This window comes from Arachis ipaensis, chromosome B7 (genome assembly GCF_059453495.1).
Source record: "Arachis ipaensis isolate K30076 ecotype BB chromosome B7, ASM5945349v1, whole genome shotgun sequence".
Taxonomy (NCBI): Eukaryota; Viridiplantae; Streptophyta; class Magnoliopsida; order Fabales; family Fabaceae; genus Arachis; species Arachis ipaensis.
Genome location: NC_142442.1, coordinates 41,028,863 through 41,054,668, shown reverse-complemented (window position 1 = coordinate 41,054,668; position 25,806 = coordinate 41,028,863). Strand labels below are relative to the sequence as shown.

At 38.0% G+C, this 25,806-nt stretch overlaps 1 non-coding gene across 1 annotated transcript; it reads right to left on the bottom strand.

Moving 5' to 3' along the window:
• Positions 1-1,408: 1,408 nt before the first annotated feature.
• On the bottom strand, positions 1,409-1,516 carry LOC148550939 (small nucleolar RNA R71). Its single transcript, XR_015893967.1, has one exon. It is a non-coding gene; the product is annotated as a small nucleolar RNA R71 (small nucleolar RNA).
• Between the last annotated feature and the right edge of the window lie 24,290 nt (positions 1,517-25,806).

Genomic DNA, 25,806 nt, shown 5'->3' with positions numbered 1-25,806 from the left:
TAAAAATCAAGTTGTTTCTTATGAGTCAAATCAAATTTTCAAATTTGAAAATCTTATCTTTTTCAAAATCTTTTTCAAAAATCAAATCTTTTTCAAAATTCTTAGTTATTTTCGAAAATTCCAAAAATATTTTTCAAAAATCTTTTTCTCATTTTAAATCATAATTTTCGAAAATCACTTAAACAATTAATGTTTTGGTTCAAAAATTTGAAGTTTGTTACTTGCTTGTTAAGAAAGATTCAAACTTTAAGTTCTAGAATCATATCTTGTGATTTCTTATGAATCAAGTCATTAATTGTGATTTTAAAAATCAAATCTTTTTCAAAACAAATTTCTATCATATCTTTTCAAAAATATCTTCTCATCTTATCTTTTTCAAAAATATCTTTTCAAAATATCTTTTCTAACCTCCTAACTTCTTATCTTTTCAAAATTTGTTTCAACTAACTAACTAACTTTTTGTTTGTTTCTTAACTTTTTCAAAACTACCTAACTAACTCTCTCTCTCTCTAATTTTCGAAAATATCTCTCCCTTTTTCAAAAATTTCTTTTTAATTAACTAATTATTTTTATTTTTTATTTTTGAATTCAAAAATTTTCAAAAAATACTAACTAATTTTCAAAAACCAATTTTCAAAAATCACTAACTCTTTTTCAAAATAATTTTCGAAAATTATTCCTCCCCCATCTCATTCTATTTATTCATTCATGTCCTAACATCTCATCTCACATTCCAATCCTCACAGTTGTGTTTCTTCCTTTACATCACATCCTTTATCTCCCCCTCTTCTTCTACTTACAAAGGGATCCCTATACTGTGGTATAAAGGATCTCTATTATTATTATCATTTTTCTGGCCATTCTTTCTTGTCATATGAGCAGGAGCAAGGATAAGAACATTCTTGTGGAAGCAGATCCAGAACCTGAAAGAACTCTGAAGAGAAAATTAAGAGAAGCTAAAATACAACAATCCAGAGATAACCTTTCAGAAATTTTCAAACAGGCAGAGGAGATGGCAGGCGAAAATAATAATAATGAAAGGAGGATGCTTGGTGACTTTACTGCACCTAATTCCAATTTACATGGAAGAAGCATCTCCATTCCTGCCATTGGAGCAAACAATTTTGAGCTGAAACCTCAATTAGTTTCTCTGATGCAACAGAACTGCAAGTTTCATGGACTTCCATCTGAAGATCCTTTTCAGTTCTTAACTGAATTCTTGCAGATATGTGATACTGTTAAGACTAATGGAATAGATCCTGAAGTCTACAGGCTCATGCTTTTCCCTTTTGCTGTAAGAGACAGAGCTAGATTATGGTTGGATTCTCAACCCAAAGACAGCCTGAACTCTTGGGATAAGCTGGTCACGGCTTTCTTAGCCAAGTACTTTCCTCCTCAAAAGCTGAGCAAGCTTAGAGTGGATGTTCAAACCTTCAGACAGAAAGAAGGTGAATCTCTCTATGAAGCTTGGGAAAGATACAAACAGTTGACCAAAAAGTGTCCTTTTGACATGCTTTCAGAATGGACCATCCTGGATATATTCTATGATGGTCTGTCTGAGTTATCTAAGATGTCATTGGACACCTCTGCAGGTGGATCCATTCACCTAAAGAAAACGCCTGCAGAAGCTCAAGAACTCATTGACATGGTTGCTAATAACCAGTTCAAGTACACTTCTGAAAGGAATCCTGTGAGTAATGGGACGCCTATGAAGAAGGGAGTTCTGGAGGTTGATACTCTGAATGCCATATTGGCTCAGAATAAAATATTGACTCAGCAAGTCAATATGATTTCTCAGAGTCTGCATGGAATGCAAGCTGCATCCAACAGTACTCAAGAGGCATCTTCTGAAGAAGAAGCCTATGATCCTGAGAACCCTGCAATAGCAGAGGTAAATTACTTAGGTGAACCTTATGGAAACACCTATAACTCAACATGGAGAAATCATCCAAATTTCTCATGGAAGGATCAAAAGCCCCAACAAGGCTTTAATAATGGTGGAAGAAACAGGTTTAGCAATAGCAAGCCTTTTCCATCATCAACTCAGCAACAGACAGAGAACTCTGAACAAAATGCTTCTAATTTAGCAAATCTAGTCTCTGATCTATCTAAGGCCACTGTACGTTTCATGAATGAAACAAGGTCTTCCATTAGAAACCTGGAAGCACAAGTGGGCCAGCTGAGTAAAAGGATCACTGAAATCCCTCCTAGTACTCTCCCAAGCAATACAGAAGAGAACCCAAAAGGAGAGTGCAAGGCCATTGACATAAGCGCCATGGCCGAACCTGTGAGGAGAGGAGAGGACGTGAATCCCAAGGAGGAAGACCTCCTGGGACGTCCAGTGATCAATAAGGAGCTTCCCTCTGGGGAACCAAAGGACTCTGAGGCTCATCTAGAGACCATAGAGATCCCATTGAACCTCCTTATGCCCTTCATGAGCTCTGATGAGTATTCCTCTTCTGAAGAGAATGAGGATGTTACTGAAGAGCAAACTGCCAAGTTTCTTGGTGCAATCATGAAGCTAAATGCCAAATTGTTTGGCATTGATGCTTGGGAAGTTGAACCTCCCTTGTTCATCAATGAACTAAGTGATCTGGATCAACTGACATTACCTCAGAAGAGACAGGATCCTGGAAAGTTCATACTACCTTGTACCATAGGCACCATGATCTTCAAAGCTCTGTGTGACCTTGGTTCAGGTATAAACCTCATGCCCCTCTCTGTAATAGAGAAACTGGGAATCTATGGGGTGCAAGCTGCTAAAATCTCACTAGAGATGGCAAACAGCTCAAGAAGACAGGCTTATGGACACGTAGAAGATGTATTGGTAAAAGTTGAGGGCCTTTACATCCCTGCTGATTTCATAGTCCTGGATACTGGAAAGAAAGAGGATGAATCCATCATCCTAGGAAGACCTTTCCTGGCCACAGCAAGAGCTGTGATTGATGTTGACAGAGGTGAAATAGTCCTTCAATGGAATGAGGACTCCCTTGTGTTTAAAACTCAAGGATCTCCCTCTGCAACCATGGAGAGGAAGCAGAAAAAGCTTCTCTCCAAGCAGAGTCAACCAGAGCCCCCACAGTCAAACTCTAAGTTTGGTGTTGGGAGGCCACAACCAAACTCTAAGTTTGGTGTTGAACTCCCATATCCAAACTCTAAGTTTAGTGTTGGAGAGTCTCAACAAAGCTCTGTACATCTGTGAGGCTCCATGAGAGCTCACTGTCAAGCTATTGACATTAAAGAAGCGCTTGTTGGGAGGCAACCCAATGTTTATCTAATTCTTATTTTTATTGTTTTTCATGTTTTCTTAGGTTCATGATCATGTGAAGTCACAAAATAAACAAAAAAAAATCAAAAACGGAATCAAAAATAGCAGAAGAAAAATCACACCCTGGAGGAGCATCTGCCTGGCGTTCAACGCCAGAAATGGCACACAAATGGGCGTTGAACGCCCAAAATGGCCACCAACCTGGCGCTGAACGCCCAGAGTTGGGTACAAAGGCATTTTTACATGCCTAATGGGTGCAGGGATGTAAATGCCTTGACACCCCAAGATCTGTGGACCCCACAGGATCCCCACCTACCTCATCATCTCTCTTTCCATTCATGATCATCTCTTTTTTTTTCCATTTACCACTCACATCCATACACCCACTACCTTCAAAATTCAACATCTCTCTCCCACCCAATCCCACCCATATGGCCGAACACACACTCCCATCCATCTCCTCTATATCTTCTTCTTATTCTTCAGTCTTTCTTCTTTTGCTCGAGGGCGAGCAACTTTCTAAGTTTGGTGTGGTAAAAAGCATAGCTTTTTTGTTTTTTTTCCATAACCATTGATGGCACCTAAGGCCAGAGAAACCTCTAGAAAGAGGAAAGGGAAGACAAAAGATTCCATCAAGGGTCTATAGCTCAGCGGTAGAACATTTGACTGCAAATCAAGAGATCCCTGAGATACCTCAGGGGATACATTTTCTTCCACACAATTATTGGAAGCAACTAAGGGTGGAACATCAAGAGCACTCCATTATCCTTCATGAAATCAGAGAAGATCTAAAAGCAATGAAGGAGGAGCAGCAAAGACAAGGAAGAGACATAGAAGAGCTCAAGGACATCACCAAGGTGGACTCATTCCTTGTTCTTACTTTCTCTGTTTTTTCGTTTTCTATGTGCTTATCTGTGTTTGTGTCTTCATTACATGATCATTAGTAGTAGTAACTTTGTCTTAAAGATATGAATGTCCTATGAATCTATCACCTCTCTTAAATGAAAAAATGTTTTAATTCAAAAGAACAAGAAGCACATGAGTTTCGAATTTATCCTTGAACTTAGCTCAATTATATTGATGTGGTGACAATGCTTCTTGTTTTCTGAATGTATGTTTGAACAGTGCATATGTCTTTTGAAGTTGTTGTTTAAGAATGTTAAATATGTTGGTTCTTGAAAGAATGATGACTAGGAGACATGTTATTTGATAATCTGAAAAATCATAAAAATGATTCTTGAAGCAAGAAAAAGCAGCAAAGAACAAAGCTTGCAGAAAAAAAAAAATTTTGGCGAAAAAAAAAAATATATATATATATAGAAAGAAAAAGAAAAAGCAAGCAGAAAAAGCCAATAACCCTTAAAACTAAAAGGCAAGGGCAAATAAAAAGGATCCCAAGGCTTTGAGCATCAGTGGATAGGAGGGCCTAAAGGAATAAAATCATGGTCTAAGCGGCTAAACCAAGCTGTCCCTATCCATGTGCTTGTGGCGTGTAGGTGTCAAGTGAAAACTTGAGACTGAGCGGTTAAAGTCAAGGTCCAAAGCAAAAAAAGAGTGTGCTTAAGAACCCTGGACACCTCTAATTGGGGACTTTAGCAAAGCTGAGTCACAATCTGAAAAGGTTCACCCAATTATGTGTCTGTGGCATTTATGTATCCGGTGGTAATACTGGAAAACAAAGTGCTTAGGGCCACGACCAAGACTCATAAAATAGTTGTGTTCAAGAATCATCATACTGAACTAGGAGAATCAATAACACTATCTGAACTCTGAGTTCCTATAGATGCCAATCATTCTGAACCTCAATGGATAAAGTGAGATGCCAAAACTATTCAAGAGGCAAAAAGCTATAAGTCCCGCTCATATGATTGAAGCTCTGTTTCATTGATAGTTTGGAATTATAGTATATTCTATTCTTTTTATCCTATTTTGATTTTCAGTTGCTTAGGGACAAGCAACAATTTAAGTTTGGTGTTGTGATGAGCGGATAATTTATACGCTTTTTGACATTGTTTTTAGTATGTTTTTAGTAGGATCTAGTTACTTTTAGGGATGTTTTTAATAGATTTTGTGTTAAATTTACATTTCAGGACTTTACTATGAGTTTGTGTGTTTTTCTGTAATTTCAGGTATTTTCTGGCTGAAATTGAGGGACTTGAGCAAAAATCAGATTCAGAGGTTGAAAAAGGACTGCTGATGTTGTTGGATTCTGACCTCCCTGCACTCAAAGTGGATTTTCTGGAGCTACAGAACTCGAAATGGCGCGCTTCCAATTGCGTTAGAAAGTAGACATCCAGGGATTTCCAGCAATATATAATAGTCTATACTTTGGCCAAGGATTGATGACGTAAACTGGCGTTCAACGCCAGCCTTCTGCCCAAATCTGGCGTCCAGCGCCAGAAAAGGATACAAAACCAGAGTTGAACGCCCAAACTGGCACAAAAACTGGCGTTCAACTCCACAAATGGCCTCTGCACGTGCAACACTTAGGCTCAGCCCAAACACACACCAAGTGGGCCCCGGAAGTGGATTTATTCATCAATTACTTACTCATGTAAACCCTAGTGACTAGTTTATTATAAATAGGACCTCTTAATATTGTATTAGACGTCTTTTTGACCATCTTTTGAACGCATTGTTCTTAGACCATGGGGGCTGGCCATCACGGCCATGCCTGGACCTTCACTTATGTATTTTCATACGGTAGAGTTTCTACACTCCATAGATTAAGGTGTGGAGCTCTGCTGTTCCTCAAAGATTAATGCAAAGTACTACTGTTTTCTATTCAATTCTTCTTATTTCGCTTCTAAGATATCCATTCGCACCCAAGAACGTGATGAAGGTGATGATTATGTGTGACGCTCATCATCCTTCCCCCTTATGAACGCGTGCCTGACAAACACTTCTGTTCTACATGAATTAAGCTAGAATGAGTATCTCTTAGATCTCCTAACCAGAATCTTCGTGGCGTAAGCTAGAATGATGGCGGCATTCAAGGGAATCCGGAAGGTCTAAACCTTGTCTGTGGTATTCTGAGTAGGATTCAATGATTGAATGACTGTGACGAGCTTCAAACTCGCGATTGTTGGGCGTTAGTGACAGACGCAAAAGGAGGGTGAATCCTATTCCAGCATGATCGGGAACCGACAGATGAATAGCCGTGCCGTGACAGGGTGCGTGAGCATATTATTCACTGAGAGGAGGGGATGTAGCCACTGACAACGGTGATGCCCTTGCATACAGCCAGCCATGGAAGGGAGTAAGACTGATTGGATGAAGATAGCAGGAAAGCAGAGGTTCAGAGGAACGAAAGCATCTCCATTCGCTTATCTGAAATTCCTATCAATGATTTACATAAGTACCTCTATCCCTATCTTACTATATAATATTCAAAAACTCCATTATCAATTTATATCCGCCTGACTGAGATTTACAAGGTGACCATAGCTTGCTTCAAGCCAACAATCTCTGTGGGATCGACCCTTACTCACGTAAGGTTTATTACTTGGACGACCCAGTACACTTGCTGGTTAGTTGAACGGAGTTGTGTCCACACATAGTAAAGAGCCATAATAATGATTCCATACAATAACAAAGAGTACTACATTAATGTGATCACAATTTCGTGCACCATTTAGCCGCTTAGGCCAGAATTTTATTCCTTTAGGCCCTCCTATCCACTGATGCTCAAAGCCTTGGATCTTTTTTACCCTTGCCTTTTGGTTTTAAGGGGTATTGGCTTTTTGCTCTTGCCTTTTAGTTTAAAGAGCTTTTGGCTTTTTCTGCTTGCTTTTTCTTTCTCTTTCTCTTTTTTTTTTTGCTATTTTTTTTTACATTTTTTTTTCTGCAAGCTTTTGCATTCACTGCTTTTTCTTGCTTCAAGAATCAATTTTTATGATTTTTCAGATTATCAATAACATTTCTCCTTTTTCATCATTCTTTCAAGAGCCAACAATTTTAACATTCATAAATAACAAATTCAAAAGACATATGCACTGTTCAAGCATTCATTCAGAAAATAAAAAGTATTGTCACCACATCAAAATAATTAAACCAGTTTCAAGGATGAATTCGAAACCATGTACTTCTTGTTCTTTTGTAATTAAAACATTTTTCATTTAAGAGAGGTGATGGATTCATAGGACATTCATAACTTTAAGGCACAGACACTTAGACACTAGTGATCATATAGTAAAGACACAAACATAAATAAACATGAAGCATAATAAATGAAAAACAGGAAAATAAGAACAAGGAGATTAAGGAACGGGTCAACCTTAGTGAGGGTGGCGTCTTCCTCTTCTTGAAGAACCAATGATGCTCTTGAGCTCCTCTATGTCTCTTCCTTGTCTTTGTTGCTCCTCCCTCATAGCTCTTTGATCTCCTCTAATCTCATGGAGAATGATGGAGTGCTCTTGGTGTTCCACCTTTAGTTGTCCCATGTTGAAGCTTAATTCTCCTAGGGAAGTATTGATTTGCTCCCAATAATTTTGTGGAGGGAAGTGCATCCCTTGAGGCATCTCAGGAATTTCATGGTGAGGAATTTCCTCATGCTCTTGTTGAAGCCCATGATCTCTTGTTTGCTCCATCCTTTTCTTAGTGATGGGCTTGTCCTCTTCAATGAGGATGTCTCCCTCTATGTCAATTCCAGCTGAATTGCAGAGGTGACAAATGAGGTGAGGAAAGGCTAACCTTGCCAAAGTAGAGGACTTGTCAGCCACCTTGTAGAGTTCTTAAGGTATGATCTCATGAACTTCCACTTCCTCCCCAATCATGATACTATGGATCATGATGGCCCGGTCTATAGTAACTTTAGATCGGTTGCTAGTAGGAATGATTGAGCATTGAATAAACTCCAACCATCCTCTAGCTACAGGCTTAAGGTCCAATCTTCTCAATTGAACCGGCTTGCCTCTTGAGTCAACTTTCCATTAAGCTCCTTCCACACATATGTCCATGAGGACTTGGTCCAACCTTTGATCAAAGTTGACCCTTCTAGTGTAGGGGCGTGCGTTTTCTTCCATCATTGGCAAGTTGAACACCAGCCTTACATTTTTCAGACTGAAATCTAAGTATTTCCCCCGAACCATGGTAAGCCAATGCTTTGGATTCGGGTTCACACTTTGATCATGGTTCCTAGTGATCCATGCGTTTGCATAGAACTCTTGAACCATTAAGATCTCGACTTGTTAAATGGGGTTGGTGAGAACTTCCCAACCTCTTCTTCGGATCTCATGTCGGATCTCTGGATACTCATTCTTTTTTAGCTTAAAAGGAACCTCAGGGATCACTTTCTTCTTGGCCACAACTTTATAGAAGTGGTCTTGATGGACCTTTGAGATGAATCTCTCCATCTCCCATGACTCAGAGGTGGAAACAATTGCCTTCCCTTTCCTCTTTCTTGAGGTTTGTCTGGCCTTAGGTGCCATTAATGGTTATGGAAAAACAAAAAGCTATGCTTTTACCACACCAAACTTAAAATGTTTGCTCGTCCCCGAGCAAAAGAAGAAAGAAAGAAGGAGAAGAAGAAGAAAAATGGAGGAGAGGGAGAGAGGGGTGTATTCGGCCAAGGGAAAAAAGAAAGGGTTGTGTTGTGTGAAAATGAAGAAGGAAAGAGGGGTTTATATAGGAGTGGGGAGAGGTTTAGGGTTCGGCCATTAGGGTTGGGTTTGGGAGGGAAAAGAGTTTGAATTTTGGAGGTAGGTGGGGATTTTGGGGAAGAGAGGATGGATGTGAGTGGTGAAAAGGTGAGAAGAAAAGGTGGGGATCCTGTGGGGTCCACAGATCCTGTGGGGTCAAGGACTTAACATCCCTGCTCCAATTAGGCGTGTAAAACGCCCTTAGCATGCATGTCTGGCGTTAAACGCCAGCTTGCTGCTTGTTTTCGCGTTAAACACCCAAATGTAGCCTGTTTCTGGCGTTTAACGCCAGCTTGATGCTTCTTTCTGGCGTTAAACGCCAATTTGATGCTTCTTATTGGCGTTTAAAAGCCAGTAAGTTCTTCCTCCAGGGTGAGCTGTTTTTAAAGCTGTTTTTCATTCTGTTTCTGATTTTTCAGTAGTTTTTGTGACTCCACATGATCATCAACCTAAAATAAAATAAAATAAAATAAAATAGATATAATTAAATAACATTGGGTTGCCTCCCAACAAGCGCTTCTTTAATGTCAATAGCTTGACAGTGAGCTCTCATGGAGCCTCACAGATATTCAGAGCATTGTTGGGACCTCCCAACACCAAACTTAGAGTTTGAATGTGGGGGTTCAACACCAAACTTAGAGTTTGGTTGTGGCCTCCCAACAACAAACTTAAAGTTTGACTATAGGGGCTTTGGTTGACTCTGCAGTGAGAGAAGTTTTCATGCTTACTCTCCATGGTTACAGAAGGAGATCCTTGAGTGTTAAACACAAGGTTGTCCTCATTCAGTTGAAGGACCAACTCTCCTCTGTCCACATCAATCACAGCTTTTGCTGTGGCTAGGAAGGGTCTTCCAAGGATGATGGATTCATCCTCATCCTTCCCAGTGTCTAGGATTATGAAATCAGCAGGGATGTAAAGGCCTTCCACCTTTACTAGCACGTCCTCTACTAGTTCATAAGCCTGTTTTCTTGAGTTGTCTGCCATCTCTAATGAGATTCTGGCAGCTTGCACCTCAAAGATTCCAAGTTTCTCCATTACAGAGAGTGGCATTAAGTTTATTCCTGACCCCAGGTCACACAGAGCCTTCTCAAAGGTCATGGTGCCTATGTTACAGGGAATTAGGAATTTACCTGGATCCTGTTTCTTTTGAGGTAATTTCTGCCTATCCAATGCATTTAGTTCATTGGTGAGCAAGGGAGGTTCATCTTCCCAAGTCTCATTACCAAATAATTTGGCATTTAGCTTCATGATTGCACCAAGGTACTTAGCGACTTGCTCTTCAGTAATGTCTTCATCCTCTTCAGAGGAAGAATACTCATCAGAGCTCATGAAGGGCAGAAAGAGGTTCAATGGAATCTCTATGGTCTCTAGATGAGCCTCAGATTCCTTTGGTTCCTCAAAGGGAAACTCCTTATTGGTCACTGAGCGTTCCAGGAGGTCTTCCTCACTAGGATTCACGTCCTCGTCCTCCTCTCTGGGTTCGGCCACACCAAATAAGGTAATGGCCTTGCACTCTCTTTTTGGATTCTCTTCTGTATTGCTTGGGAGAGTACTAGGAGGAGTTTCAGTGACTCTTTTACTCAGTTGGCCCACTTGTGCCTCCAAATTTCTAATGGAGGACCTTGTTTCATTCATGAAACTCACAGTGGCCTTAGATAGATCAGAGACTATATTTGCTAAGCTAGATAGACTCTGCTCAGAATTCTCTGTCTGTTGCTGAGTGGATAATGGAAAAGGCTTGCTATTGCTAAACCTGTTTTTTCCAACATTATTAAAGCCTTGTTGAGGCTTTTGTTGATCCTTCCATGAGAAATTTGGATGATTTCTCCATGAGGGATTATAGGTGTTTCCATAGGGTTAATCCATGTAATTCACCTCTGCTATTGCAGGGTTCTTAGGATCATAAGCTTCTTCTTCAGAAGATGCCTCTTGAGTACTGTTGGATGCAGTTTGTATTCCATTCAGACTCTGAGAAATCATATTGACTTGCTGAGTCAATATTTTATTCTGAGCCAATATGGCATTCAGAGCATCAATCTCAAGAACTCCCTTCCTCTGAGGCGTCCCATTACTCACAGGATTCCTTTCAGAAGTGTACATGAACTGGTTATTTGCAACCATGTCAACGAGTTCCTGAGCTTCTGCAGGCATTTTCTTTAGGTGAATGGATCCACCTGCAGAATGGTCCAATGACATCTTAGATAATTCAGACAGACCATCATAGAATATATCCAGGATGGTCCATTTTGAAAGCATGTCAGAGGGACACTTTTTGGTCAGTTGCTTGTATCTCTCCTAAGCTTCATAGAGGGATTCACCTTCTTTCTATTTGAAGGTTTGAACATCCACTCTAAGCTTACTAAGCTTTTGAGGAGGAAAGAACTTGGCTAAGAAAGCCGTGACCAGCTTATCCCAAGAGTTCAGGCTATCCTTAGGTTGAGAGTCCAACCATATGTAGACCTCGGAGTCAACCCCATTGGTCTTAACAGTATCACAGATCTGCAAGAATTTAGTTAAGAACTGAAAAGGATCTTCTGATGGAAGTCCATGAAACTTGCAGTTCTGTTACATCAGAGAAACTAATTGAGGTTTTAGCTCAAAATTGTTTGCTCCAATGGCAGGGATTGAGATGCTTCTTCCATGTAAATTAGAATTTGGTGCAGTAAAGTCACCAAGCATCTTCGTTGCATTGTTATTATTTTCGGGCATGTCTCCTTCTTTTTCAAAAATTTCTGTCAGATTTTCTCCAGAGAGTTGTGCTTTAGCTTCCCTTAGCTTCCTCTTCAGAGTCCTTTCAGGTTCAGGATCAGCTTCAACAAGAATGTTCTTATCCTTGTTCCTGCTCATATGAAAAAGAAGAAAATAGAAAAGAAAATATGGAATCCTCTATGTCACGCTATAGAGATTCCTTATGTGAGTAGAAGAGAAGAAAAAGAATTCGAACACAGAAAGAGGGAGAGGGTTCAAATTTTTAAGAAGAAGAGAAGTGTTAGTAGATAAATAAAATAATTAGAAGGAGATGAGAGATGGAAGAATTCGAAAATAAAATAAAAATATTTTTGTTTTTAATTTAAAATAAAGTTAAAATTCGAAAGTTTTAAAAAGAAAAATGAAATTAAATTAAATTAGAATTTAAAGCAATTAGTTAATTAAAAAGGAATTTTGAAAAAGAGGAAAGTGATTTTTAAAAATTAGGGATAGAATTAGTTAGGTAGTTTTGAAAAAGATATGATTGAAATAGTAAACTTTTAAAATCAAACAAAAAGTCAAGTAGTTAATTGAAAAAGATTTGAAAATCAATTTTTGAAAAGATAAGAGGTTAGAAAAGAAGTTAGAAAAGATTTTGAAATTGATTTTTAAAAAGATGTGATTGAAACTTATTTTGAAAAATATTTGAAAAAAAAATTTAAAAAGATTTGATTTTAAAAATTAAAGTTGATTACTTGGCTAATAAGAAGCAAAAAGATATGATTTAAAATTTAAAGATTGAACCTTTCTTAAGAGGCAAGTAAAAAACTTTAAAATTTTGAATCAATCACATTAATTGTTAGCATTAATTTCAAAAATAATAAGTAGAAATAAGAAAAAGATTTTGAAAATAAATTTTGAAAATTTCGAAATTATGAAAGAAAAAAATGAAAAAGATTTTATTTTTGAAAAATATTTGAAAAAGATAGAATTTTTAAATTGAAAATTTGATTTGACTCATAAGAAACAACTAAATTTTAAAAAGTTTTGAAAAAGTCAACTCAAATTTTCGAAAATTTATGAGAGAAAAAGGGAAAGATATTTTTTTTATTTTTTATTTTTTTATTATGAGAGAGAAAAACATCAAAAAGACTCAATGCATGTAAATTATGAATCAAAACACTCAATGCATGCAAGAACACTTTGAATGTCAAGATGAACACCAAGAACACTTTGAATGTCAAGATGAACATCAAGAACATATTTTTGAAAATTTTTAAGAAAAGAAAGACATGCAAGACACCAAACTTAGAAATTGACAATGTTTAGGCATTAACAAATTGAAAATGCATATGAAAAATAAGAAAAGATACAAAACATGAAAAACTAAAGATCAAACAAAGACAATCATCAAGAACAACTTGAAGATCATGAAGAACATCATGCATGAGTTTTCGTAAAATGCAAGAAAGAGATAAACATGCAATTGACACCAAACTTAAAAACTGACACAAGACTCAAACAAGAAACATCGAATTATTTTTTATTTTATGATTTTAGAAAATTTTTTTGTTATTTTTCTAAAATTAATTGGAAAAAGGAAAATAAGGATTTCAAGATTTTTAATGAGAATTTTAGGAATCATGCAATGTTAGTCTAAAGCTCCAGTCCAGGAATTAGACATGGCTTACTAGCCAGCCAAGATTTCAGTGAAAGCTCCGGTCCAAAACACTAGACATGACCAATGGCCAGCCAAGCTTCAGCAGAACATAACATAAAATAACTAATTTGCTGGAAAAGACAAAGAAGCTCTTCTCTTGAGATAGTTGAAACCTCGGTCCAAAAGATTAGACATGGCTTAACAGCCAGCCAGGATTCAACCTATCTCATGAGATTCTAGAATTCCTTCTTAAAAATCCTGAAGAACAAAGACTAATTTATTTTTTATTTTTTTTAAATAATTTTTTTTTCTGAAAATATAAATAATAAAAACAAAAAGCTTAAATTAAAATAAAATTACCTAATCTGAGCAACAAGATGAACCGTCAGTTGTCCAAACTCGAACAATCCCCGGCAACAGCGCCAAAACCTTGGTGCACGAAATTGTGATCCTTAACAACAGTGCCAAAAACTTGGTGCTCGGAACGTAATTCACACACTTTGTCACAACTTTGCACAACTAACCAGCAAGTGCACTGGGTCGTCCAAGTAATAAACCTTATGTGAGTAAGGGTTGATCCCACGGAGATTGTCGGCTTAAAGCAAGCTATGGTCACCTTGTAAATCTCAGTCAGGCGGATTCAAATGGTTATAGAGTTTTAATAATTAAAAGATAAATAAAACATAAAATGGGATAGAGATACTTATGTAATTCATTGGTGAGAATTTCAGATAAGCGTATAGAGATGCTTTTGTTCCTCCTGAACCTCTGCTTTCCTACTGTCTTCATCCAATCATTCCCACTCCTTTCTATGGCAAGCTTTGTGTAGGGCATCACCGTTGTCAATGGCTACTTCCCATCCTCTCAGTGAAAATGGTCCAAGATGCGCTGTCACCGCACGGCTATTCATCTGTCAGTTCTCGATCATACTGGAATAAGATTCAGTAATCCTTTTGCGTCTGTCACTACGCCCAGCACTTGCGAGTTTGAAGCTCGTCACAGCCATCCCTTCCCAGATCCTACTCAGAATACCACAGACAAGGTTTAGACTTTTCGGACCTCAAGAATGGCCGCCAATAGTTCTAGCCTATACCACGAAGACTCTGATCTCACGATCAGAATGCTAAGAGATACACATTCAAGCTTGTTTGCATGTAAAATGGAAGTGTTTGTCAGACACGCGTTCATAAGTGAGAATGATGATGAGCGTCACATAATCATCACATTCATCATGTTCTTGAGTGCGAATGAATATCTTAGAGAAGAAATAGGCTTGAATTGAATAGAAAAACAGTAGTACTTTGCATTAATTCATGAGGAACAGCAGAGCTCCACACCTTAATCTATGGTGTGTAGAAACTCTACCGTTGAAAATACATAAGTGATAATGGTCCAGGCATGGCCGAATGGCCAGCCTCCCAAAGAGGGTTCAATCATCAAAACATGATCAAAAGATAATCCAAAGATGATAGTAAAAAGTTCTATTTATACTAAACTAGTTACTAGGGTTACAGAAATAAGTAAATGATGCAGAAATCCACTTCCAGGCCCACTTGGTGTGTGCTTGGACTGAACATTGAAGCTTCAATGTGTAGAGGTCTTCCTTGGAGTTAAACGCCAGTTTGTAACCTGTTTCTGGCGTTTAACTCTGCTTTGCAACCTATTTCTGGCGTTTAACTCCAGAATAGGGCAGAAAGCTGGCGTTTAACGCCAGTTTGTGTCATCTAAACGCGGACAAAGTATGGACTATTATATATTGCTGGAAAGCCCTGGATGTCTACTTTCCAACGCAATTGAGAGCGCACCATTTGGACTCCTGTAGCTCCAGAAAATCTACTTTGAGTGCAGGGAGGTCAGAATCCAACAGCATCTGCAGTCCTTCTTCAACCTCTGAATCTGATTTTTACTCTGGTACCTCAATTTCAGCCAAAAAATATCTGAAATCACAGAAAAACACACAAACTCATAGTAAAGTCCAGAAATGTGATTTTTATTTAAAAACTAATAAAAATATACTAAAAACTAATCAAATCATACTAAAAACTATGTAAAAACAATGCCAAAAAGCGTATAAATTATCCGCTCATCACTGACATATGCCACCCTGGAGCACAGTGGAGGCGTGATGCTAGGAGGCAACCATACCAGTTGGGGAGGCATGATCTGAGGCCGGTTGCTAGGGGATGATTGGAGTTTATTCAGCGCTCCATCATCCCCACGAGTAACCGGTCCAAGGTTACCATTGACCGAGCAGTGCTGATTCACTGTATTATGCTCGGTAATGAGGTAGAGGTGCATCACGTGATTTCTCAGAAGTTGTACAGCTTTACCGCTAAGGCGTCCACTTCTGTTAGAAAAGCCTTTCCCCACCTCATCTTCCACCTGTGTGACGCTACTCGAGTGCGCATTGATCGTGACACCCCATTGACATCAAGAGGCCGATCACTAGGAGGGGCATGGAGTATGCAAAGGAGTATGCCCGAGCACTACCCTAGGAACCAGCTCTGCCTCCTCAGCACGAGTAGCTTGAGATACCTCAGGGACATTATTTCCCTCTTTAGGATTATTGGGATCAGCTGACATCATCCATTGGATATCTAGCATCATCTATTGATCAGTTGAGGGTAGACCATGTGGGCCACTTTGCCCTCTTCCAGCAGCTAGTGGAGGAACAGCAGAGCCAGAGGTGGGAGATGGAGCAGCTGCGGCTTGATTTTGGAGCTTCCAATGGATTCCTTGGGGGGAGCAACCACCATGACAACTGAGGTGGTTTAGCTCCTTTTATACTATTTCCCTATTTTAGTTCTTATATTATTTATCTCCTATTTTCTAGTGCTTTGTAGTATCTTTTGTATGATCCTGTTTAGAGTCAATAGTTCTAGTTATGTTTAGTAGTTTCAATTGTCTTTAAATTTCTATTTTTGAAGATGTCTCATGTATGCTCACTGAGCTTAAAAAAGAAAAAGAAAAAAAAAGGGAAAAGAAAAGTAGTGTAATTGCATGAGAAATTGAGTTCATATATTCTGAATTGTCCTATTTATCTTAATGTGGTGGTATTATCTGTGGCTCTGAATGTATGAAAAGAATAGCGCATAATTGATATTGAAGTTAAAGACTGTTGGTTCCTGAGGTATAGGAATTTAGAGAAATATTATGGATTCTCTAAATTAAACAAAAAATTAATCCTTGAAGCAAAATAGACAGCAAAAAGTAAAAAAATATAAAAAGCAAGGTCCAAGGCTTTGAGCATCAATGCCTAGGAAGGTCAAATATGATTAAAAGCTCAAAGAGTTATTTTTCTAACCATATGCTTGTGGTGGGAATGTGTCAAGGAATTCTTGAGACAGAGCACTAAGAGTTGAGACCAAGTGCAATTAAAGAGTATGCCAAAGGCTCTGAGCACCACTGACTGAGAAAAATAAAAAGAAAAATTAAAACTCAAAGAGTTCCCCAGTTAAGTACTTGTGGTGTTTTTGTGTCAAGTTAAGCTTAAGACAAAACATTTAGAAGTCACGGCTAGGCTCAAGGTGCAAAGCACCAAAGAAAAGATAAGAAAAAGCTGTGTTCGAGGATTAATCAAAGGGTAAAAAGGAAAAGAATTCATAATATTATCCAGGTTCTAGTTCTGAAGGACATTGACATTTTCTGAACTTCAAAGGATAGTGAGATGCCAAACCTATTCAGAATCACAGTGTCATCAACTCCACTCAGTGAACGGATAGGAGCTTAACTGAAAACTCAATTCTTGGGCAATTTCACTTTTCAGTTCTATATTGTTTTTAGGTGCTTGAGGACAAGCAACAATTCAAGATTGGTGTTATGATGCATGAGCATCTTTTCCTTATGTTCTTATTATTTTAAATATAAATTAACTAATTTTTATTGAGATTTTAGTATTTGAAGCCTATTTGGATGCTACTTTGAGTCGTTCTATTGTTTTGATTATTTCAGATGAAGTTTGGAGCAGTTTGACAGATTCCGTGCAGAAGAAAGGAGAAGAATTTTGATTCTGTTGAGCTGGCGCTAAACGCCGCATCTGGCATTTAGTGCCCAAGTTCTTTGAAATGCATGCAGCCATTCTGTCAAGCTGGTGGTAAACGCCAAACCGCCAGGAAGACAGTAACGATTGGAAGCTTTCTGCCTCAAGGGATGCTAAACGCCGATTCTGGCATTGAGCGCCAGTAGCGCGGATCCAAGTTTAATGAAAGGACTTTATTAGTTAGATTTGAGTCATATTCATTGTATTTTATTTTGTTTTAGTTATTTTTATTCCCAAACACAATCTTTTGGGCTTTAGTAGTTAATTTTCTATTTTATTTTCAATTCAATTGAGGTTAGATATAAAAGGGAAAAGATTTAGCCCTTTGGGCTCTCTCTTCTCTTTTTCCGGATTCTAGTTTTCACACACTTTGGAACCCTAGTTTTCTCTCTGAGCCATGAGCAACTAAACCTCCCTTTGTTAAGGTTAGGAGCTCTGCTTATTCTATGGATTAATACTATTACCGCTCTATTTTAATTAATGTATTGATTAGATTCAAGGATTACTTTCGTTCTTCATCTTATGAATTTGATTGTATTGGAAAATAACTCTTGTTCTACATGAATTCTTGTTGATTCTTGGAAAAGTTATCTCACTTGAATACTAGCCTGGAAGTAAATTTCTGCTAAATCACTAATTGCCTGGACTTAACGAGATACGTGATATATAATCCTCTTATATTTGGGTAATTAGATTTTTTGTGGCTAATAAACTAGAATTGAACCTAACCCTTTAATCTATATTAAGTGACCAAGGAATTTACAGTTGATTAGGTTAGAGAAGACTAAATCACTAAGGAATTAGGGTTTAGTCAATTACAGTTTGCCACGAATTGAATCTTGCATGATTAAAGTAGTTGGTAAGAAATATAAATCCGGAAAAATAAACATATCTGAAGCCTTAACTATCCTCTCACATATTTCTCACAAAAATTTTACTGTTCACTTTCTAAATCTTTGAATTACTGTTTAATGTTTTTGAACCCCAAAACACCAATTTCTGCTTGTCTGGCTAAGTGAATCATTCGATTATTGTTGCTTGGTCCATCAATCCTCATGAGATCAACCCTCACTCACTTGAGGTATTACTTGGTATGACCCGATGCACTTGCCGGTTAGTTTGTGGTTTTGAAAATCCGCACCAACAAGCACTATTATAATTGTGGGTTGTGATGGACAAGTAATGATATGTACTTGATAAATAGGAATTTTAAATGCATTATATAAGATAGAACAAAATGAAACACATGCATATAATTAAAAAGGAAGGAAGCAATTAGAATTCAACAACCTTAGTTCCCACTGCCTTTCTCTTTATCATCTTCTTCTTCATCACCTTTTAGGCTATGTAGAGTATATCTTCCGACACCAAACTTAGAATGGTTTCTTGTCCCCAGGCAACAAAGAAAAAAAAAAGAAATAATGGTGATGGAAATAGGCATAAACAGGATTATCAAGTGAAAGTAATCAAGCAATGCAAAGACTTATTCAAAGAAAACAAACCAAATTAAACCAAAAATAAATGAAAGATAAAATGATGCAAAATAAATGGGTTGCTACTGTGTTTGCATGGGGGTTGTGGCAACACCAAACTTGGTGTGAGGACACTGAACTTTGTGTGACACAATCGATGTAAAATTAGGCCAAGTACCCAGTGAACTGCAAATGCCTTGTTGGTGTAGCACACCAAACTTAATCCGTATTCAGCTCCGAGCTTGCCTAATATGAGTTAAAGTTATTTCTATCTCAGGATCAAACGGGGCCAAGCTCGGGTTTGGAAGAGACCGTGCCATTCAATTGAGGAATCATAGAAATCATGCAATTGTTAAAGACCAAAGAAAAAGTAACTAAAGAAATGAACTAACAACTAACAATAACTACCAAATCAAAAGCACTAGCTACCAATTAGTGTCAACTAACATAAAAAAAGTAACTATTCACAATATTCACATATCTACAACAACAAAAAATATGACACGCAATTGCATAGTCACTGGCAACGGCGCCAAAAACTTGATGCACGCTAGATCGTCGGTTAGGAATTCTTCACTAATTGAGAAAAGAGTGGATTTGTTGCGAGTATAACTCCCAACAGACAAAACGGCATGAACCAAAGTTTAGAAGAAGAATGTCATAATTCAATTCAATAATGAGGAGTTTTAATTCTCGGGTCGTTTTCCCTTGGACTAGCAATCAAATGTGCAAGTTTAGTTGTGAACTCGTGAATTAAAGGAATTAGAATTAAATGAACTAAAGCAATGAAATAACAACTAGAATTAGCAAACAAGCAAGACAATGAGATAAGCAAGCATGAATAAGAACAATTAATAAGCTATTACTAGATTAAAAGATAATTAATGTAAATTAAAGAAAATTGAAACAACAAACTAATGAGAATGTAATTCAATGCATGAAAGAACATTGGCTTGGAGTTGAGAGTTAAGGAATCCTATCCTTGTCATAACCACAACCATGGCAATTACAATGATTTAATCCCACTTAGTTAACCCCTAAATAATGGGAAAAGTCAAGTAGGCATAATTGGCCTTAATCCACAATTCCTAGCTAACTTACTAATTAAACTTAGTAAAAAGCTAGCGTTAGTGGAAACAAGAGCAACTAACAACCCAAAATTACCACTTAATGTTGGACATTAATAACTGTAGGATCCTAGTTACTCAAGCCCCAAGCCAAAGAGTAAAAATCTACTCTATAATTAAAATGGACATTTGGTGCATGAAATCACAATCACACTTTTGTAATTCCGCACAACTAACCAGCAAGTGCACTGGGTCGTCCAAGTAATACCTTACGTGAGTAAGGGTCGATCCCACAGAGATTATCATCTTGAAGCAAGCTATGGTTATCTTGTAACTCTTAGTCAGGATATCAATAATAATTCTCAGTTTTAATTGGAATGAGTAAAAGAACATAGATTAAATAATACTTGTTATGCAGTAATGGAGAACAGGTTGAGGTTTTGGAGATGCTCTGTCTTCTGAATTTCTGCTTTTCTACTGTCTTCTTCTTCACGCATGCAGGTCTCCTTCCATGGCAAGCTGTATGTTGGTGGATCACCGTTGTCAATGGCTACCAGCCGTCCTCTCAGTGAAAAGGGTCAATGTACATGGCTAATCATCAATCAGTTCTCACTAATATTGGAATAGGATCATTGATCCTTTTGCACACTGTCACTGCGCCCAGCATTCATGAGTTTGAAGTTTGTCACAGTCATCCATTCCCGGATCCTACTCGGAATACCATAGACAAGGTTTAGACTTTTCGGATCTCAGGAATGCTGCCAATTGATTCTAGCTTATACCACGAAGACTCTGATCTCACAGATTTGAAAGCTCTGTTGTCAAGAGAGGCAGTCAAACTCGTGAGACAAGAACCAAAGAGATATACATTGTATCTAAGGTAGAACGGAAGTGGTTGTCAGACACGCGTTCGAAAGTTAGGAATGGTGATGAGTGTCACGGATCATCACATTCGTCATGTTGAAGTACGAATGAATATCTTAGAATAGAAACAAGCGTGATTGAATGGAAAACAGTAGTAATTGCATTAATCCATCGAGACACAGCAGAGCTCCTCACCCCCAACCATGGAGTTTAGAGACTCATGTCGTAGAAGATGTAAAATTCAGATGTGAAATGTCACAAGGTACATAGTAAGTCTCTAAAAGTAGTTTTTATACTAAACTAGTGACCTAGGTTTACAAAAAATGAGTAAACTAAGATAGATAGTGCAGAAATCCACTTTCGGGGCCCACTTGGTGTGTATTTAGGCTGAGAATTGAAGCTTTCACGTGCATAGGCTGCTCCTGGCATTTAACTCCAGCTTTTGTGCCAGTTTAGGCGTTTAACTCTAACTTTTATGCCAGTTCTGGCGTTTAACGCCAGAATAGGGCAGAGACTTGGCGTTAAACGCCAGTTTGCATGATCTTAACTTGAGCAAAGTATGGACTATTATATATTGCTGGAAATCCCAAGATGTCTACTTTCCAACGCAATTGAGAGCGCGCCAATTGGGCTTCTGTAGCTCTAGAAAATCCATTTCGAGTGCAGGGAGTTCAGAATCCAACAGCTTCTGCAGTCCTTTTTCAGCCTCTGAATCAGATTTTTGCTCAGGTCCCTCAATTTCAGCCAGAAAATACCTGAAATCATAGAAAAACACACAAACTCATAGTAAAGTCCAGAAATGTGATTTTTGCATAAAAACTAATAAAATTATACTAAAAAGTAGCTAGATCCTACTAAAAACTATATGAAAATACCCCCAAAAAGCATATAAAATATCCGCTCATTACAACACCAAACTTAAATTGTTGCTTTTCCTTAAGCAACTAGATAAATAAAACAGGATAGAAAGAAAATCAAGAGGCAATAACATCTCAGAGTTTTATATGAAGCTCAAATTCTCATTAGATGAGCGGGACTAGTAGCTTTTTGCTTCTGAACAGTTTTGGCACCTCAATTTATCCTTTGAAGTTCAGAATGATTGGCATCTATAGGAACTCAGAATTCAGATAGTATTATTTATTCTCCTAGTTTAGTATGTTGATTCTTGAGCACAGCTACTTTATAAGTCTTGGCCGTGGCCCTTAACACTTTGTTTTCCAGTATTACCACTGGATACATAAATGCCACAGACATATAACTGGGTGAACCTTTTCAGATTGTGACTTAGCTTTGCTAAAGTCCCCAGTTAGAGGTGTCCAGAGTTCTTAAGCACACTCTTTTTTCTTTAGACCACGACTTTAACCACTCAGTCTCAAGTTTTTCACTTGACACCTTCACGCCACAAGCACATGGTTAGGGACAGCTTGGTTTAGCCGCTTAGGCTAGGATTTTATTCCTTTAGGCCCTCCTATCCATTAATGCTCAAAGCCTTGGATCCTTATTACCCTTGCCTTTTGTTTTAAAGGGCTATTGGCTTTTTCTGCTTGTTTTTTCTTTTTCTTTCTTTTTCTTTTATTTTTCGCCATTTTTTTTCGCAAGCTTTGTATTCACTGCTTTTTCTTGCTTCAAGAATCAATTTTATAATTTTTCAAATTATCAATAACATCTCTCCTTTTTCATTATTCTTTCAAGAGCCAACAAATTTAACATTCATAAAATTCACTATCAAAAATTATGCATTGTTCAAGCATTCATTCAGAAGACAAAAAGTATTGCCACCACATATAAATAATTTGAATTTTTTTTTTCTTATTAAGAATTCAAAAATAAAACTGCCTCCTTATTCTAAAAAAATCTGCTATTTTATTCATGTTTAATGATGATGAGAAAAATAAATTATAGCTTACTTGGAGATAAAAAATAAAAATAAAAATAAAGATACTAATTACTATTATTCATGTGACTCCTAAGATAGATCTCTAATAGCAAAAGTTATCACAGAGTTAAGATTAGGACTCAACAATCTTTATTTTGGGAGATGGATTCTCCTTCAATTTGTGGGGTGTCTGGCCCTTCAAGAGACAGCTTCTGGCGCTTCAGATCCTGTAGCTCACGCCCTTGCTTCTCTTGTTCCTTCAGCAGTTTGCAGAGCATGCTATTTTGAACTTGCTGTTCTTCTTTCAGTTGATCCATAGCTTCTTGCAGCTTGGTGATAGATGCTTCTAGGTGGGTCCAGTAGTCAATCTGAGGGATTTTTGGGAGGAACTCCTGTGCCCTCCTTTTGATGGAGTTATCTTGCACTTGTTGTCCTTCCATTGACTTTTTGGTGATTGGGTGCTCGACTGAGATATACTCATCCACTCCCATCTTTACCCCAGCATCTTTACATAACAGAGAGATTTAGCTTGGGTAAGCCAATTTGGCGTCAGTGGAGTTCTTGTTTGCAATTATGAAGCTCACAAGAAATCAGATGATGAATCTCCACTTCGTTTCCTAGCATAATGCAGTGGATCATCACTGCTCTTTTGATAGTGACTTCAGAGCGGTTGCTGGTGAGTAGTATAGAACGCCCAATGAAGTCCAGCCAGCCCCTAGCAACTAGTTTGAGATCTCCTCTCTTGAGTTGATTTGGGACACCATTTGTGTTGGTTATCCACTTGGTTCCAGGGATGCATATGTCCTCTAGAACTTGGTCCAAGTGCTTATCAAATCTCACCATTCTCCTATTAAAGGATTCTGGATCATCTTGTAGTTGAGAAAGCTTGAAGACCTCTCTTATTTTGTCCAGGTGGAAGTAAATAATATGCCCTCTGACCATGGTTCGAAAGGTATAGAAGGCGGTTCCAGTCATTCTCTGCTTATCTGTTTACCACAGATTTGAGTAGAATTCATGAACCATGTTTCTACCCACCTTTGTCTCAGGATTAGCTAGAATTTCCTAGCCCCTGTTTCGAATCTGACCTTAGACCCATGATTTTGTGGTAATGGTCTGCATGTTCTTTGGTTAAGAACTTCTCTTGATTCCAAAGTGGTTTTGAAGTGTTCTCTTTCTTGCCTCTTGAAGTGGTTTGTTTTCCTTTAGGAGCCATGATCTTAGTGAATCTTAGCTCAGTGATCACGAAAAACACACCAAACTTAGAGGTTTGCTTGTCCTCAAGCAAAAGAAAGGAAAGGAGAGGAATAGAAGAGTCAAATTCGAGTTATGGAGGAGAGGGGGAGGTCGATTGTGAATTTATAAGGGAGGGGATGGGTTCGAAAATTTTGAAAAAGATATGATAGAAGATATGATTTGTAAAAGATAAATATGATATGAAAAAGATGAAATTTTAAAATTGAAAAGATATGAGAGATTTGAAAAAGATAAATCTGAATTTGAAAAGATAATAGGATGAGTTGAAAAGATTTGAGAAGAAATTAAAAAGATAGATGAGTTTTGAAAAAGATTTAAAAAGAAATTGAAGAAGATTTGAGAAAGATTTTTATGATTAAAGAAAAATTTATTTTTAATTTGTTCTATTTTTTTTTTTTTTGAAATTGAAATTGAAAGATGATAATTTGTAACATGTTTTTGCAAGAAATTTTGGATGGACCCATGAAAATTTGAAAAAAAATTGAGTTGGAAACAAAACTTCCTCCCCTCCACATTCCTAGCGTTAAACACCCAGAATGGCACTCATTCTGGCGTTTAATGCCCATTTGTTGCTTCTTTTGGGCGTTTAACGCCCAGCCAGGTACCCTGGCTGGCGTTAAATGCCAGAAAGCCTTTATCACTGGGCGTTTTTCTAAACACCCAGGATGCTGCAATTCTGGCGTTAAACGCCCAGAATGGTACCCATTCTGGACGTTTCACGCTCCTACTGGCGTTTTTGTGCTAGTGAGCTCCTTTTCTCTGCTTTATGCTCTGAATTCTTCTGTAACTCTGTGAACTCCTGCAATTGATAATTAACCTTGAGGATAATTTATATCAAACTCTTATAATTATTATTTGAATAACAAATAAACTTTGCTAATGGCTGGGTTGCCTCCCAGCAAGCGCTTCTTTATTGTCTTTAGTTGGACCTTGTTGAGCTTTAATCTAGTCTCAGCTTTGAGCATTCTTGCTCAACATTGCCGTCAAGATAATGCTTGACTCTCTGTCCATTGACAATGAACTTTTTATTAGAGTCAATATCCTGAAGCTCTACATAGCCATATGGTGACACACTTGTAATCACATATGGTCCCCTCCACCGGGATTTTAATTTCCCAGGGAATAATCTGAGCCTAGAGTTAAATAGCAGAACCTTCTGTCCTGGTTCAAAGACTCTGGATGATAGTTTCTTATCATGCCACCTTTTTGCTTTCTCCTTGTAAATTTTTGCATTTTCGAAAGCATTGAGTCTGAATTCCTCTAGCTCATTTAACTGGAGTAATCTCTTCTCTCCAGCTAACTTAGCATCTAGGTTTAGGAACCTGGTTGCCCAGTAGGCCTTATGCCCCAGTTCCACAGGCAGATGACAGGCCTTGCCATACACAAGCTGGTATGGAGAGGTTCCTATAGGAGTCTTGAACGCTGTTCTGTATGCCCACAGAGCATCGTTCAAGCTTTTTGCCCAATCCCTTCTATGGGCAATTAAAGTCCATTCTAGGATTCTTTTTAGTTCTCTATTAGAGACTTCAGCCTGCCCATTTGTCTGTAGATGATATGGAGTTGCTACCTTGTGGCTAATTCCATACCGGACCATAGCAGAGTAAAGTTATTTGTTGCAGAAATGAGTGCCCCCATCACTGATTAGTACTCTAAGGACACCAAACCTGCTGAAGATATGTTTCTGGAGGAACTTCAGCACTGTCTTAGTATCATTAGTGGGTGTGGCAATTGCCTCTACCCATTTAGATACATAGTCTACTGCCACCAGAATATACGTGTTTGAGTATGATGGTGGGAAAGGCCCCATGAAGTCAATACCCCATACATCAAACAACTCAATCTCCAAGATCCCTTGTTGAGGCATGGCGTAACCATGAGGCAGATTACCAGCTCTCTGGTAGCTATCACAGTTACGTACAAACTCTCGGGAGTCTCTATAGAGAGTAGGCCAGTAGAAGCCACATTGGAGAACCTTGGTG